Below are 16081 nucleotides of genomic sequence, written 5' to 3' on the forward strand. Positions count from 1 at the left end.
GGGAGGATGTCAGAGAGGTGGGAGGATGTCAGAGAGGTGGGAGGATGTCAGAGAGGAGGGAGGATGTCAGAGAGGAGGGAGGATGAGAGAGAGGTGGGAGGATGTCAGAGGTGGGAGGATGTCAGAGAGGTGGGAGGATGTCAGAGAGGTGGGAGGATGTCAGAGGGGTGGGAGGATGTCAGAGAGGAGGGAGGATGTCAGAGAGGTGGGAGGATGTCAGAGAGGTGGGAGGATGTCAGAGACGTGGGAGGATGTCAGAGGTGGTAGGATGTCAGAGAGGTGGGAGGATGTCAGAGAGGTGGGAAGATGTCAGAGAGGTGGGAGGATGTCAGAGAGGTGGGAGGATGTCAGAGAGGTGGGAGGATGTCAGAGAGGTGGGAGGATGTCAGAGAGGAGGGAGGAAGAGAGAGAGGTGGGAGGATGTCAGAGAGGTGGGAAGATGTCAGAGAGGTGGGAGGATGTCAGAGAGGAGGGAGGATGAGAGAGAGGTGGGAGGATGTCAGAGAGGTGGGAGGATGTCAGAGAGGTGGGAGGATGTCAGAGAGAGAGGATGTCAGAGAGGAGGGAGGATGAGAGAGAGGTGGGAGGATGTCAGAGGGGAGGGAGGATGAGAGAGAGGTGGGAGGATGTCAGAGAGGTGGGAGGATGTCAGAGAGGAGGGAGGATGTCAGAGAGGTGGGAGGATGTCAGAGAGGTGGGAGGATGTCAGAGAGGTGGGAGGATGTCAGAGGGGAGGGAGGATGTCAGAGGGGTGGGAGGATGTCAGAGAGGAGGGAGGATGTCAGAGAGGTGGGAGGATGTCAGAGAGGTGGGAGGATGTCAGAGACGTGGGAGGATGTCAGAGGTGGTAGGATGTCAGAGAGGTGGGAGGATGTCAGAGAGGAGGGAGGATGTCAGAGAGGAGGGAGGATGTCAGAGAGGAGGGAGGATGAGAGAGAGGTGGGAGGATGTCAGAGAGGTGGGAGGATGTCAGAGAGGTGGGAGGATGTCAGAGAGGAGGGAGGATGTCAGAGAGGGGGAGGATGAGAGAGGGTGGGAGGATGTCAGAGAGGTGGGAGGATGTCAGAGAGGTGGGAGGATGTCAGAGAGGTGGGAGGATGTCAGAGAGGAGGGAGGATGTCAGAGAGGAGGGAGGATGTCAGAGAGGAGGGAGGATGAGAGAGGGTGGGAGGATGTCAGAGGTGGGAGGATGTCAGAGAGGTGGGAGGATGTCAGAGGGTGGGAGGATGTCAGAGAGGAGGGAGGATGTCAGAGAGGTGGGAGGATGTCAGAGAGGAGGGAGGATGTCAGAGAGGTGGGAGGATGTCAGAGAGGTGGGAGGATGTCAGAGAGGAGGGAGGATGTCAGAGAGGAGGGAGGATGAGAGAGAGGTGGGAGGATGTCAGAGGTGGGAGGATGTCAGAGAGGTGGGAGGATGTCAGAGAGGTGGGAGGATGTCAGAGGGGTGGGAGGATGTCAGAGAGGAGGAGGATGTCAGAGAGGTGGGAGGATGTCAGAGAGGTGGGAGGATGTCAGAGACGTGGGAGGATGTCAGAGGTGGTAGGATGTCAGAGAGGTGGGAGGATGTCAGAGAGGTGGGAAGATGTCAGAGAGGTGGGAGGATGTCAGAGAGGTGGGAGGATGTCAGAGAGGTGGGAGGATGTCAGAGAGGTGGGAGGATGTCAGAGAGGAGGGAGGAAGAGAGAAAGGTGGGAGGATGTCAGAGAGGTGGGAAGATGTCAGAGAGGTGGGAGGATGTCAGAGAGGAGGGAGGATGAGAGAGAGGTGGGAGGATGTCAGAGAGGTGGGAGGATGTCAGAGAGGTGGGAGGATGTCAGAGAGAGAGGATGTCAGAGAGGAGGGAGGATGAGAGAGAGGTGGGAGGATGTCAGAGAGGTGGGAGGATGTCAGAGAGAAGGGAGGATGTCAGAGAGGTGGGAGGATGTCAGAGAGGTGGGAGGATGTCAGAGAGGTGGGAGGATGTCAGAGAGGAGGAGGATGTCAGAGAGGTGGGAGGATGTCAGAGAGGTGGGAGGATGTCAGAGAGGAGGGAGGATGTCAGAGAGGTGGGAGGATGTCAGAGAGGTGGGAGGATGTCAGAGAGGTGGGAGGATGTCAGAGAGGTGGGAGGATGTCAGAGGGGAGGGAGGATGTCAGAGGGGTGGGAGGATGTCAGAGAGGAGGGAGGATGTCAGAGAGGTGGGAGGATGTCAGAGTGGTGGGAGGATGTCAGAGACGTGGGAGGATGTCAGAGGTGGTAGGATGTCAGAGAGGTGGGAGGATGTCAGAGAGGAGGGAGGATGTCAGAGAGGAGGGAGGATGTCAGAAAGGAGGGAGGATGAGAGAGAGGTGGGAGGATGTCAGAGAGGTGGGAGGATGTCAGAGAGGTGGGAGGATGTCAGAGAGGAGGGAGGATGTCAGAGAGGAGGGAGGATGAGAGAGAGGTGGGAGGATGTCAGAGAGGTGGGAGGATGTCAGAGAGGTGGGAGGATGTCAGAGAGGTGGGAGGATGTCAGAGAGGAGGGAGGATGTCAGAGAGGTGGGAGGATGTCAGAGAGGAGGGAGGATGAGAGAGAGGTGGGAGGATGTCAGAGAGGTGGGAGGATGTCAGAGAGGTGGGAGGATGTCAGAGAGGTGGGAGGATGTCAGAGGGGAGGGAGGATGAGAGAGAGGTGGGAGGATGTCAGAGGGGAGGGAGGATGAGAGAGAGGAGGGAGGATGTCAGAGAGGTGGGAGGATGTCAGAGAGGAGGGAGGATGAGAGAGAGGTGGGAGGATCTCCACTGGCTTCCAGTTGAAGTTCGCATCCGCTACAAGACCATGGTGCTTGCCTACGGAGCTGTGAGGGGAACGGCACCTCAGTACCTCCAGGCTCTGATCAGGCCCTACACCCAAACAAGGGCACTGCGTTCATCCACCTCTGGCCTGCTCGCCTCCCTACCACTGAGGAAGTACAGCTCCCGCTCAGCCCAGTCAAAACTGTTCGCTGCTCTGGCCCCCCAATGGTGGAACAAACTCCCTCACGACGCCAGGACAGCGGAGTCAATCACCACCTTCCGGAGACACCTGAAACCCCACCTCTTTAAGGAATACCTAGGATAGGATAAGTAATCCCTCTCACCCCCCCCCTTTAAGATTTAGATGCACTATTGTAAAGTGACTGTTCCACTGGATGTCATAAGGTGAATGCACCAATTTGTAAGTCGCTCTGGATAAGAGTGTCTGCTAAATGACTTAAATGTAAATGTAATGTAATGGATGTCAGAGAGGTGGGAGGATGAGAGAGACGTCAGAGAGGTGGGAGGATGTCAGAGACGTGGGAGGATGTCAGAGACGTGGGAGGATGTCAGAGTGGAGGGAGGATGAGAGAGAGGTGGGAGGATGTCAGAGAGGTGGGAGGATGTCAGAGGTGGGAGGATGTCAGAGAGGAGGGAGGATGAGAGAGAGGTGGGAGGATGTCAGAGAGGTGGGAGGATGTCAGAGAGGTGGGAGGATGTCAGAGACGTGGGAGGATGTCAGAGAGGTGGGAGGATGTCAGAGTGGAGGGAGGATGAGAGAGGAGGGAGGATTTCAGAGAGGTGGGAGGATGAGAGAGACGTGGGAGGATGAGAGAGACGTGGGAGGATGTCAGAGAGAAAGGTAACAAACAAGAGATGAATAGAGAACAGACAAGAGATAAAGAGAAGAAATAAAGCAGCCAATCGGGACTCCTGGTCCAGAAAGGAGCTAGGCTGAGTTAACAGCATTAACAAAGTTAACAGCATTAACAGAGTTGACAGCATTAACAGAGTTGACAGCATTAACAGGGTTAACAGCATTAACAGAGTTGACAGCATTAACAGAGTTAACAGCATTAACAGAGTTAACAGCATTAACAGGGTTAACAGCATTAACAGAGTTGACAGCATTAACAGAGTTGACAGCATTAACAGAGTTAACAGTATTAACAGAGTTAAGAGCATTAACAGAGTTAACAGCATTAACAGAGTTAACAGTATTAACAGAGTTAAGAGCATTAACAGAGTTAACAGCATTAACAGAGTTAACAGCATTAACAGAGTTAACAGCATTAACAGAGTTAACAGCATCACTGCACACAGCGCTACATTTCTTTCCTCTCTCAGTTATAGAAAAACTGTTGTAACTATGAGCCACTGATTAACGTAGGTTCATTTAGTATGTGAAACTGAAACTAAACAATAAAGGACACGTGAAATAACCAACCGAAACAGTTCAGTGTGGAACAAACACAGACACAGAAAATACACACCCACCAAACACAAGAGGGAAAAGGCTGCCTAAGTATGATTCTCAATCAGAGACAACTAACGACACCTGCCTCTGATTGAGAACCATACCAGGCCAAACGCAAAACACAACATAGAAATTGAACATAGACAACCCACCCCTACTCACGCCCTGACCCTACTGAAACAAAGACATAACAAAGGAACTAAGGTCAGAAGGTGACAGAAATCCAATGTTCAGACAATGTTCATATTCCCTCATCTCTAAATGTATGCATCCTTACCTTCACCACCCTCTTCAAATGTTTTGGACAAATGTTGTGAGCTTTGAATGTTACCAAAATAAGTGGGAATCATTTCACACAGTCTCAACTTCATGTTTTTCTACTTCTTTCTAATAGGGAGAGATGCTTTCTTGTCGTCTAAGGAGGGAGAGATGCTTTCTTGTCATCTAAGGAGGGAGAGATGCTTTCTTGTCATCTAAGGATGGAGAGATGCTTTCTTGTCATCTAAGGAGGGAGAGATGCTTTCTTGTCATCTAAGGATGGAGAGATGCTTTCTTGTCATCTAAGGATGGAGAGATGATTTCTTGTCATCTAAGGAGGGAGAGATGCTTCTTATCGTCTAAGGAGGGAGAGATGCTTCTTATCGTCTAAGGAGGGAGAGATGCTTCTTATCGTCTAAGGAGGGAGAGATGCTTCTTATCGTCTAAGGAGGGAGAGATGCTTTCTTGTCGTCTAAGGAGGGGGAGATGCTTCTTATCGTCTAAGGAGGGAGAGATGCTTCTTATCGTCTAAGGAGGGAGAGATGCTTCTTGTCGTCTAAGGAGGGAGAGATGCTTTCTTGTCATCTAAGGATGGAGAGATGCTTTCTTGTCGTCTAAGGAGGGAGAGGTGCTTCTTGTCGTCTAAGGAGGGAGAGATGCTTCTTATTGTCTAAGGAGGGAGAGATGCTTCTTTTCGTCTAAGGAGGGAGAGATGCTTCTTGTCATCTAAGGAGGGAGAGATGCTTTCTTGTCATCTAAGGATGGAGAGATGCTTTCTTGTCATCTAAGGATGGAGAGATGCTTTCTTGTCATCTAAGGAGGGAGAGATGCTTTATTGTCATCTAAGGAGGGAGAGATGCTTTCTTATCGTCTAAGGATGGAGAGATGCTTTCTTGTCATCTAAGGAGGGAGAGATGCTTTCTTATCGTCTAAGGATGGAGAGATGCTTTCTTGTCATCTAAGGAGGGAGAGATGCTTTCTTGTCATCTAAGGAGGGAGAGATGCTTTCTTATCGTCTAAGGAGGGAGAGATGCTTTCGTTGGCATAATTTTTGAGGTGTTGGGATTGTGGAGCAGGGTGGGGTTGTGGAGCAGGGCGGGGTTGTGGAGCAGGGTGGGGTTGTGGAGCAGGGCGGGGTTGTGGAGCAGGGTGGGGTTGTGGAGCAGGGTGGGGTTGTGGAGCAGGGTGGGGTTGTGGAGCAGGGCGGGGTTGTGGAGCAGGGTGGGGTTGTGGAGCAGGGTGGGGTTGTGGAGCAGGGTGGGATTCTGGAGCAGGGCGGGGTTGTGGAGCAGGGTGGGGTTGTGGAGCAGGGTGGGATTCTGGAGCAGGGTGGGATTGTGGAACAATCTGATCCTCTCAGTACTACAGTTCCTCTCTGATCCTCTCAGTACTACAGTTCCTCTCAGTTCCTCTCTGATTCTCTCAGTACTACAGTTCCTCTCAGTTCCTCTCTGATCCTCTCAGTACTACAGTTCCTCTCTGATCCTCTCAGTACTACAGTTCCTCTCTGATCCTCTCAGTTCCTCTCTGATCCTCTCAGTACTACAGTTCCCCTCTGATCCTCTCAGTACTACAGTTCCTCTCTGATCCTCTCAGTACTACAGTTCCCCTCTGATCCTCTCAGTACTACAGTTCCCCTCTGATCCTCTCAGTACTACAGTTCCCCTCTGATCCTCTCAGTACTACAGTTCCTCTCAGTACTACAGTTCCTCTCTGATCCTCTCAGTAATACAGTTCCTCTCAGTACTACAGTTCCTCTCTGATCCTCTCAGTAATACAGTTCCTCTCTGATCCTCTCAGTACTACAGTTCCCCTCGGATCCTCTCAGTACTACAGTTCCTCTCTGATCCTCTCAGTACTACAGTTCCTCTCTGATCCTCTCAGTACTACAGTTCCTCTCAGTTCCTCTCAGTTCCCCTCTGATCCTCTCAGTACTACAGTTCCTCTCTGATCCTCTCAGTACTACAGTTCCTCTCTGATCCTCTCAGTACTACAGTTCCTCTCAGTCCTCTCAGTTCCTCTCTGATCCTCTCAGTACTACAGTTCCTCTCTGATCCTCTCAGTACTCAGTTCCTCTCTGATCCTCTCAGTTCCTCTCTGATCCTCTCAGTACTACAGTTCCTCTCTGATCCTCTCAGTACTACAGTTCCTGATCCTCTCAGTTCCAGTTCCTCTCTGATCCTCTCAGTACTACAGTTCCCCCCCTCTGATCCTCTCAGTACTACAGTTCCTCTCCTCTCAGTACTACAGTTCCTCTCTGATCCTCTCTGATCCTCTCAGTACTACAGTTCCCCTCTGATCCTCTCAGTACTACAGTTCCTCTCAGTACTACAGTTCCTCTCTGATCCTCTCAGTACTACAGTTCCCCTCTGATCCTCTCAGTACTACAGTTCCTCTCAGTACTACAGTTCCTCTCAGTTCCTCTCAGTTCCCCTCTGATCCTCTCAGTACTACAGTTCCTCTCTGATCCTCTCAGTACTACAGTTCCTCTCTGATCCTCTCAGTACTACAGTTCCTCTCAGTTCCTCTCAGATCCTCTCAGTACTACAGTTCCTCTCTGATCCTCTCAGTACTACAGTTCCTCTCTGATCCTCTCAGTACTACAGTTCCTCTCTGATCCTCTCAGTACTACAGTTCCTCTCTGATCCTCTCAGTACTACAGTTCCTCTCTGATCCTCTCAGTACTACAGTTCCTCTCTGATCCTCTCAGTACTACAGTTCCTCTCTGATCCTCTCAGTACTACAGTTCCTCTCAGTTCCCCTCTGATCCTCTCAGTACTACAGTTCCCCTCTGATCCTCTCAGTACTACAGTTCCTCTCAGTACTACAGTTCCTCTCTGATCCTCTCAGTACTACAGTTCCTCTCTGATCCTCTCCGTACTACAGTTCCCCTCTGATCCTCTCAGTACTACAGTTCCTCTCAGTACTACAGTTCCTCTCAGTACTACAGTTCCTCTCAGTACTACAGTTCCTCTCAGTACTACAGTTCCTCTCAGTACTACAGTTCCTCTCTGATCCTCTCAGTACTACAGTTCCCCTCTGATCCTCTCAGTACTACAGTTCCTCTCAGTACTACAGTTCCTCTCAGTACTACAGTTCCTCTCAGTACTACAGTTCCTCTCTGATCCTCTCAGTACTACAGTTCCCCTCTGATCCTCTCAGTACTACAGTTCCTCTCAGTACTACAGTTCCTCTCAGTACTACAGTTCCTCTCAGTACTACAGTTCCTCTCTGATCCTCTCAGTACTACAGTTCCTCTCTGATCCTCTCAGTACTACAGTTCCTCTCTGATCCTCTCAGTACTACAGTTCCTCTCTGATCCTCTCAGTACTACAGTTCCTCTCTGATCCTCTCAGTACTACAGTTCCTCTCTGATCCTCTCAGTACTACAGTTCCTCTCAGTTCCCCTCTGATCCTCTCAGTACTACAGTTCCCCTCTGATCCTCTCAGTACTACAGTTCCTCTCAGTACTACAGTTCCTCTCTGATCCTCTCAGTACTACAGTTCCTCTCTGATCCTCTCCGTACTACAGTTCCCCTCCCTCTCAGTACTACAGTTCCTCTCAGTACTACAGTTCCTCTCAGTACTACAGTTCCTCTCAGTACTACAGTTCCTCTCAGTACTACAGTTCCTCTCAGTACTACAGTTCCTCTCTGATCCTCTCAGTACTACAGTTCCTCTCCTCTCAGTACTACAGTTCCTCTCAGTACTACAGTTCCTCTCAGTACTACAGTTCCTCTCAGTACTACAGTTCCTCTCTGATCCTCTCAGTACTACAGTTCCCCTCTGATCCTCTCAGTACTACAGTTCCTCTCAGTACTAGTTCCTCTCAGTACTCTCTCAGTACTACAGTTCCTCTCAGTACTACAGTTCCTCTCTGATCCTCTCAGTACTACAGTTCCCCTCTGATCCTCTCAGTACTACAGTTCCTCTCAGTACTACAGTTCCTCTCAGTACTACAGTTCCTCTCAGTACTACAGTTCCCCTCTGATCCTCTCAGTACTACAGTTCCCCTCTGATCCTCTCAGTACTACAGTTCCTCTCAGTACTACAGTTCCTCTCAGTACTACAGTTCCTCTCAGTACTACAGTTCCTCTCTGATCCTCTCAGTACTACAGTTCCCCTCTGATCCTCTCAGTACTACAGTTCCTCTCAGTACTACAGTTCCTCTCAGTACTACAGTTCCTCTCAGTACTACAGTTCCTCTCAGTACTACAGTTCCTCTCTGATCCTCTCAGTACTACAGTTCCCCTCTGATCCTCTCAGTACTACAGTTCCTCTCAGTACTACAGTTCCTCTCAGTACTACAGTTCCTCTCAGTACTACAGTTCCCCTCTGATCCTCTCAGTACTACAGTTCCTCTCAGTTCCCCTCAGATCCCCTCTGATTCACTGACACATAAAATGGCATAACTGGATCGGTGCATATTTAAGGCATTACAGGGCTAAGATGAATAACTCCCTCCCTAGGCAGGGATATGACTCACGTTTAGGTATATCTTATTTTCATTATTTCCAAACCCTTTAATGCAAACCTACATGTTCTCCTGCCACTTACCTAAACGTAGCATCTTTAGAAATAATGGTAGAGAATGATCCGAGGTGAGGTTTTGCTTAGTGGAGTTCAAGATACACAAACTGTCAGTCTGTCTCAAGGCTTCAACGTAACGGAATCTACGTTGCAGTTCTTACACAGTAAATATATTTCCCACAGTCATAAACTCACAGAATCCCTTTGGGTACTGTAAAACATGATACAACTGCCAGGTAGGCTCATGTCACAGGTCAAAGTGTTTCCGCAGGCAGTAGTTTATGAACAAAGATATAATATAATAATAATATAATAATAATAATATATGCCATTTAGCAGACGCTTTTATCCAAAGCGACTTACAGTCATGTGTGCATACATTCTACGTATGGGTGGTCCCGGGAATCGAACCCACTACCCTGGCGTTACAAGCGCCATGCTCTACCAACTGAGCTACAGAAGGACCACGAAATAAGCATTGGCGTGAGCAATTTAACCTGACCTTTATATTTAGACTCTGACTTGGTCGTTTTTCTGAATAATAATCACATCAGGAATAAATAAATAAATATTTTTTTAAATCGATGCATTTGACTTCAGGGGGAAAAGTTCTCCATTTCTGATAGATACCTTGACATATGTCTATCTATATACACATAGTCCTCCAGTTTTAATTTCTCCTGTACATCAGCTTAATCTTTTACCAAACTGGATGAGATGGATGGATGAGGACAGAGAGAGAGAGAGAGAGAGAGAGAGAGAGAGAGAGAGAGAGAGAGAGAGAGAGAGAGAGAGAGAGAGAGAGAGAGAGAGAGAGAGAGAGAGAGAGAGAGAGAGAGAGAGAGAGAGAGAGAGAGAGAGAGAGAGAGAGAGAGAGAGAGAGAGAGAGAGGGGGGAGAGAGAGAGACAGGGGGAGAGAGACAGGGGAGAGAGAGAGAGAGAGAGAGAGAGAGAGAGAGAGAGAGGAGAGAGAGAGACAGGGGGAGAGAGAGAGAGAGAGAGAGAGAGAGAGAGAGAGAGAGAGAGAGAGAGAGAGAGAGAGAGAGAGAGAGAGAGAGAGAGAGAGAGAGAGAGAGAGAGGGAGAGAGAGAGAGAGAGAGAGACAGGGGGAAAGGAGGGGTGTAAGCCCCAGTCTTTGGATGAGATGGATGGAGGACAGAGAGAGGGGGGGACAGAGAGAGGGGGGGGACAGAGAGAGGGGGGGACAGAGAGAGGGGGAGACAGACAGAGAGAGGGGGGAGACAGGGGGAAAGGAGGGGGGACAGAGGGAGAGGTGTAAGTGGTGCTTCGTGATGGATGGAACTAGGTCCTGAAAAGCCACAGCTGCTCCGCTCTTCCCAGGAAAAAATCCAGAAGGAGTGGTGTCAGTATGTGGTTCAAGCATGTAGCATCATCTCACTACTACAGACCTGCACACCGCAAGGACCATCAGAACGTGCAACGTCTACCAGTCTGAATGTATCTACATAAATGTGTGTGTCATATGTTCAACTGTGTGCGTGTGCGTGTTCGTGCGTGCTTATGTGTGTGTGTGTGTGCGTGCGCGTGCGTGCGTGCGTGCGTGTGTGTTCGTGCGTGCGTGTGTGTGTGTGTTTGCATGCAAGCAACAGCATTCATTCGGATTTTGGATACAGGTAGATCTTCATACTGGTATATATAAATATATATACCCATTATATACCCAATATATACCCATAATGAAAATGATAAATAAATATATAAATAATAAGTATTGATGAACAATGAACAAACATTAAAAACACTTTAACCAAACCATAGATATAAGTGAAATTCCATTGCTTCGTTTAATTGATAACTATGTTCATCAAATAAACAGAACAACTTTGTGTGGTGAATCACCACTTAGCCAACCGTTGGAAGAGTCATCTACTTATCTCTATGGTGCTGGACAGTTCAGCAGCGATGACGATGATTTGGGAGTGCTATTAGGCCTGTGAACTTGGCTCTGACGTTATCTCTCTGAGTTGGAGTGACCAAAGCAACCACAGGGTTCAACGGTCAGCAGGGCTACTGTGTGTGAAACACTACATCATATAACTCAAATAAGTAATTGTTCCCTTCTCGGTTGACGCACGCACGCACACACACACACACACACACACACACACACACACACACACACACACACACACACACACACACACACACACACACACACACACACACACACACACACACACACACACACACACACACACACACACACACACACACACACACACACACACACACACACACACACACACACACACACACACACACACACACACACACACACACACACACACACGAGGGTGCTGAGGGGAGGACGGCTCATACTAATGTCTGGAACGGAGCAAATGGAATGGCATCAAACACGTGGAAACCATGGAAACACGTGGAAACCATGGAAACACGTGGAAACCATGGAAACACGTGGAAACCATGGAAACACGTGGAAACCATGGAAACCATGTGTTTGATGTATTTTATATCATTCCACTGATTCTGCCCCAGTCATTACCACGAGCTCGTCCTCCCCAATTAAGGTGCCACCAACCTCCTTGTGCGGTTCACACACTTTGAGAGACAAGACGTCCTCTGATGCCCATGATCCAGTTCTCAGGCTCCCAATCGGCCTGTTTTTCTCATGCTTTCTTGAGAAAATAACTAAATAGAACAATCTTGTTGCCGCCTTGATGCTAACATCCATTGTTACGCGAACCCACTGTCCCCGCCGGGCCTCGCCACTCCTCCGTGCTCCCCAGAAGGTGAATAAATACAAAAAAATAGGATCAGAGCTGTCCCTGTTCTTCTCTGGTTATTAGCTACCATGTGTTCTTCCTGAGAGCTGTCCCTGTTCTTCTCTGGTTATTAGCTACCATGTGTTCTTCCTGAGAGCTGTCCCTGTTCTTCTCTGGTTATTAGCTACCATGTGTTCTTCCTGAGAGCTGTCCCTGTTCTTCTCTGGTTATTAGCTACCATGTGTTCTTCCTGAGAGCTGTCCCTGTTCTTCTCTGGTTATTAGCTACCATGTGTTCTTCCTGAGAGCTGTCCCTGTTCTTCTCTGGTTATTAGCTACCATGTGTTCTTCCTGAGAGCTGTCCCTGTTCTTCTCTGGTTATTAGCTACCATGTGTTCTTCCTGTCCCTGTTCTTCTCTGGTTAGAGCTGTCCCTGTTCTTCTCTGGTTATTAGCTACCATGTGTTCTTCCTGAGAGCTGTCCCTGTTCTTCTCTGGTTATTAGCTACCATGTGTTCTTCCTGAGAGCTGTCCCTGTTCTTCTCTGGTTATTAGCTACCATGTGTTCTTCCTGAGAGCTGTCCCTGTTCTTCTCTGGTTATTAGCTACCATGTGTTCTTCCTGAGAGCTGTCCCTGTTCTTCTCTGGTTATTAGCTACCATGTGTTCTTCCTGAGAGCTGTCCCTGTTCTTCTCTGGTTATTAGCTACCATGTGTTCTTCCTGAGAGCTGTCCTTCCCATTAACCCAACTGATGCTCTTTTCTCATGGAAATCAGCCTCCTACCCAAGGAGGTGAAGGGGATTGTGGGACATTTCCAGAGGAAGCAAGGGGACCTCCCTCCACCACACACAAAAACATTTCTCTATCAAAGGCAAACATGTAGCGTGTTGGCTCCCCACCACACAGGCTGAGCTCATGTATAAGGTAATAAAAATATGTTGTATAAGTATTTCAAAAGTATTTCAAGAGTATTCAAACTGTTTATCCATGGAAAAAGTACCTTCCGCTGAATAAAACATAGTTATCTACAAAAACAAGGATGAGGAAAAATAAATATATTTAGTCAAGTTTAATGTGATATTACCAGGTTATTTGTAATTCAAACGGTCTTTTCCACAAAGAGCATGCTTCTAAAACTATTCAACTTTGAAATGTTTACGTTAATTTAAAAAATATATATATCTTAAATTGTCCTAGTCAAAGGTTTGTTTTGAGAAGTTTCATTGAATATTGAATATAAAACCAGTTAATTTCTTGTGGGGTTACCACTATTTCAGAAGCAGACCATATCCACTGCCTATTTATTCCAGATGTGACGTTGTAGTCTACACAATGCGTCAAGTTTCTATTTAACTTAAGTTTGACCTAAGTCTCACTCAGAAATAATGAGGGAAAAGAACAAACATCAACATTTGCGTCTCAACTTGCACTGCAATTGTCAAAAAACAAAAAGCATTGTCTTTGTGACGTTCTCAACTTCCATTTCCTTATTATGTGGCTCGAGGCAGTGGACATGAGGCCTTGATGGAGGGAGCATTGCTCGTGTCAGACCTGCCATAACGGCGAGGAGGCGATTTGTTGCCTCACAACATGTCGTGGTGATTAGTAGGTAGCCAAGCCTAGACAACTATTCATACATGTAGTCTAGAGTGTCTACAGGCGGTTCAATTTTTCGGTGATGCATATTGTTTATTTATCCTGCAACATTGTTGCCAAATAAAGCATCGTTGTATCTATAGGCCTACTTTACGCCAAGTAGCCATATTTTCACACTGAAAGCATAGCCTGTACTTCGTGGAACATTCAATAAGTATTTAGCAATAGCATTGATAGCCGAGTAGGCTATAATAGTCTAGTGACGTAAAACGAAAAGATTGAAACTACTTCAAGTCAATTGCAGCCTCCCAACAGCCAATACGTCACAGGTGTTTTGACATGTTGCTCAATGTTTCAGGCTCCGTTCTGGTGCAATAATGGGAGTAGCGTTGCAATGTGGGTTTGGTACAATTGATGATGACTAACTATACAGCCGTATCTGCACACACAAGTCCTCTGTTACAATGTAGGCCTAAATGCACGTACTATTAGGCTACGATGTGGATCGCCATTGGAAGTTGTCTTTTTGCGTGTATAATGTAGACTACATCATAACATGAAAATAAACTAAACACTGCAAAATACAAAATGATGCCCATGCCTAAAATATGATTAAAGATAATAATTGAGATCAGCCAGTGCAGACAACAGAATCACATGTTGCTTCTCAGAATCTGTTTCTTAGAGCCAAATGTTGTTTGACAAAACAGTATGAAAATAAATTACAAAGTTCAACAACGGAACAACAGCAAAGGTGTATCAGTGCAATGAGCAGAGACCCCCCCCCCCGCATCCATAACATGACCTTGCTATAGTGTTATTTAGCCATTACGACACACACACACACACACACACAAGGAGACGCAAAAGTCGCATAGCCTCTCAATCCGCCCGAAACATTCAATCAGCGACAACCACATGACACAAGCCATTACAGTATGGACGAACTGTCGATGGAAAACACTCAAATAGTTACACTTCTATGGTGTGCTGATTTTGAACGCCTGAAAATCAAGCAACAACGTCCATGAATTAGGATATGGTGCATGTAAACATTGAATGTCACATGTGTAGTTGGCAGACCTACTTAAAACATCGGAGTAGTTTACTATTTCAAATACAACAGGGACGTCCCTTCTTCTATCTCCCTCGCTCTTCTGCAGTAGCATGTTCACCATGATAAATATTCGGAAATGATTTTAAATGCTGCAATTTGTAGAAAAATCGCACCGAACATCAATCATCATTGCCAAAGCCATCATTAACACAATGCATAATGTTTACAACTTCAATTATTTAAATGTGTGATACATTTATCGACAAAAATTCCAGCGAAGAAACGATCGCGTAATTAAGATTTAAATAGCTCGATGCTGACATACTTCTACAAAATAAGATAAATTAAACCGTGTCCGAATGCAGAACTACAACAGATCACTGATAATTGACATGTCGTGAACATCAATCTATCGATACTCATTGAAGAAAGTTGCTGTAATAATCTGAATCTTTTTTTTTTTAAACATGCACACATCAGAACGTGCAGCTACATTATGAGATCTGACAAAAAAACGAGCAGTTACCCACCAAAAAGTTTCCAGCGCCGCATTTGTCAATTTCTCATGGAACCCCGGTAACATTCCATCACCGACTATTCGCAAACATACGGTGGGAGAGACTCCACGCCACCTTTCACGGTCTTTCTTCCCTCGATCTGTTGTTTGATTTAAAAATAATAATAATCTAAAATATTCTATAATGTGTCTATATTCGGGGCCTGACCGTGTCTCTGTCTCGCTCTCAGGCTGCAGCGAGTTATGGGGCGCGAGCATTGTGGGAATGTGACGTCAGGCCACTTTCACCAACTTTTTTTTCTACTCGGGACATGCAGTTTACTCTGTCGTGCCTAGACTGACGTTTTCACAGTACTGGTTATGGCAATATATAACTGATTCTACTGCAGTCTACCCTCTCAGTATACACAACTAACGGAGATATTTAAACTTTAGACAGATTTAATATAACAATAAATAAGAAGGGTAAACAAAGTCAGATAAATAAACATTTATATTACAAATTCACATATACAATCATTATAGTCTATATATATTTCTGATCAACAGATCTATATATTTGAAGAATATGAATGTTATTTTCGATATACATTTTATTATATCCTATTGATTTGGCATCGTTTGTTGCTGAAAATGATAATCGAGGCATATTTATTGAATAAAATGTTTATTTATGTCAAAACGGCAATCTCATGTATTTGTACTACATTGCTTAATCAACACTTTTACATTGATTATATTGAGAGGTAACTTTATAGGCCTATAGATAGCCCATGTTTAACTGATAACTTGTGCTTTTTGCAAGTAATCCCACTCATTACTTTATTCATATTGGTTTGTTTATTCGTTTATGTTTGAGTTTTATAATACTGAACGAATATTTTCGAAATATATATAGAGTTTCAAGTTTGAGTAATTATTCATAATTCATGTAATTTTATAGGTAACTCTTCGAAATCTAATTTTCATGTGGCCAATAGATGTTTTAAATGGTAATGTAAGCTTACTAAAATGTTGAAAACTATGGAATTGCCTATTATTAATTAACTGCACACCATAACACATTCTACTAAAATGAGTAGCTAAATTATGAAATGTTTCTACATATGAACACATCTCTTACTCTCCATTTTAGGGGGACTTAAAAT

At 46.2% G+C, this 16081-nt stretch overlaps 1 protein-coding gene across 2 annotated transcripts in view; it reads right to left on the reverse strand.

The window, feature by feature from the left end:
• LOC124023303 (zinc finger protein PLAGL2-like) overlaps positions 1 to 15173 on the reverse strand; it is a 52523-nt gene extending 37350 nt beyond the window's left edge. For both annotated transcript variants that reach the window (XM_046337818.1, XM_046337823.1), the window contains exon 1: positions 14947 to 15173. The gene's annotated coding sequence lies outside the window, so the exon portion shown is untranslated. The remainder of the gene's footprint in view (positions 1 to 14946) is intronic.
• Positions 15174 to 16081: the final 908 nt, after the last annotated feature.

The sequence above is a fragment of the Oncorhynchus gorbuscha genome, linkage group LG03 (assembly GCF_021184085.1).
Source record: "Oncorhynchus gorbuscha isolate QuinsamMale2020 ecotype Even-year linkage group LG03, OgorEven_v1.0, whole genome shotgun sequence".
NCBI classification, from domain to species: Eukaryota; Metazoa; Chordata; class Actinopteri; order Salmoniformes; family Salmonidae; genus Oncorhynchus; species Oncorhynchus gorbuscha.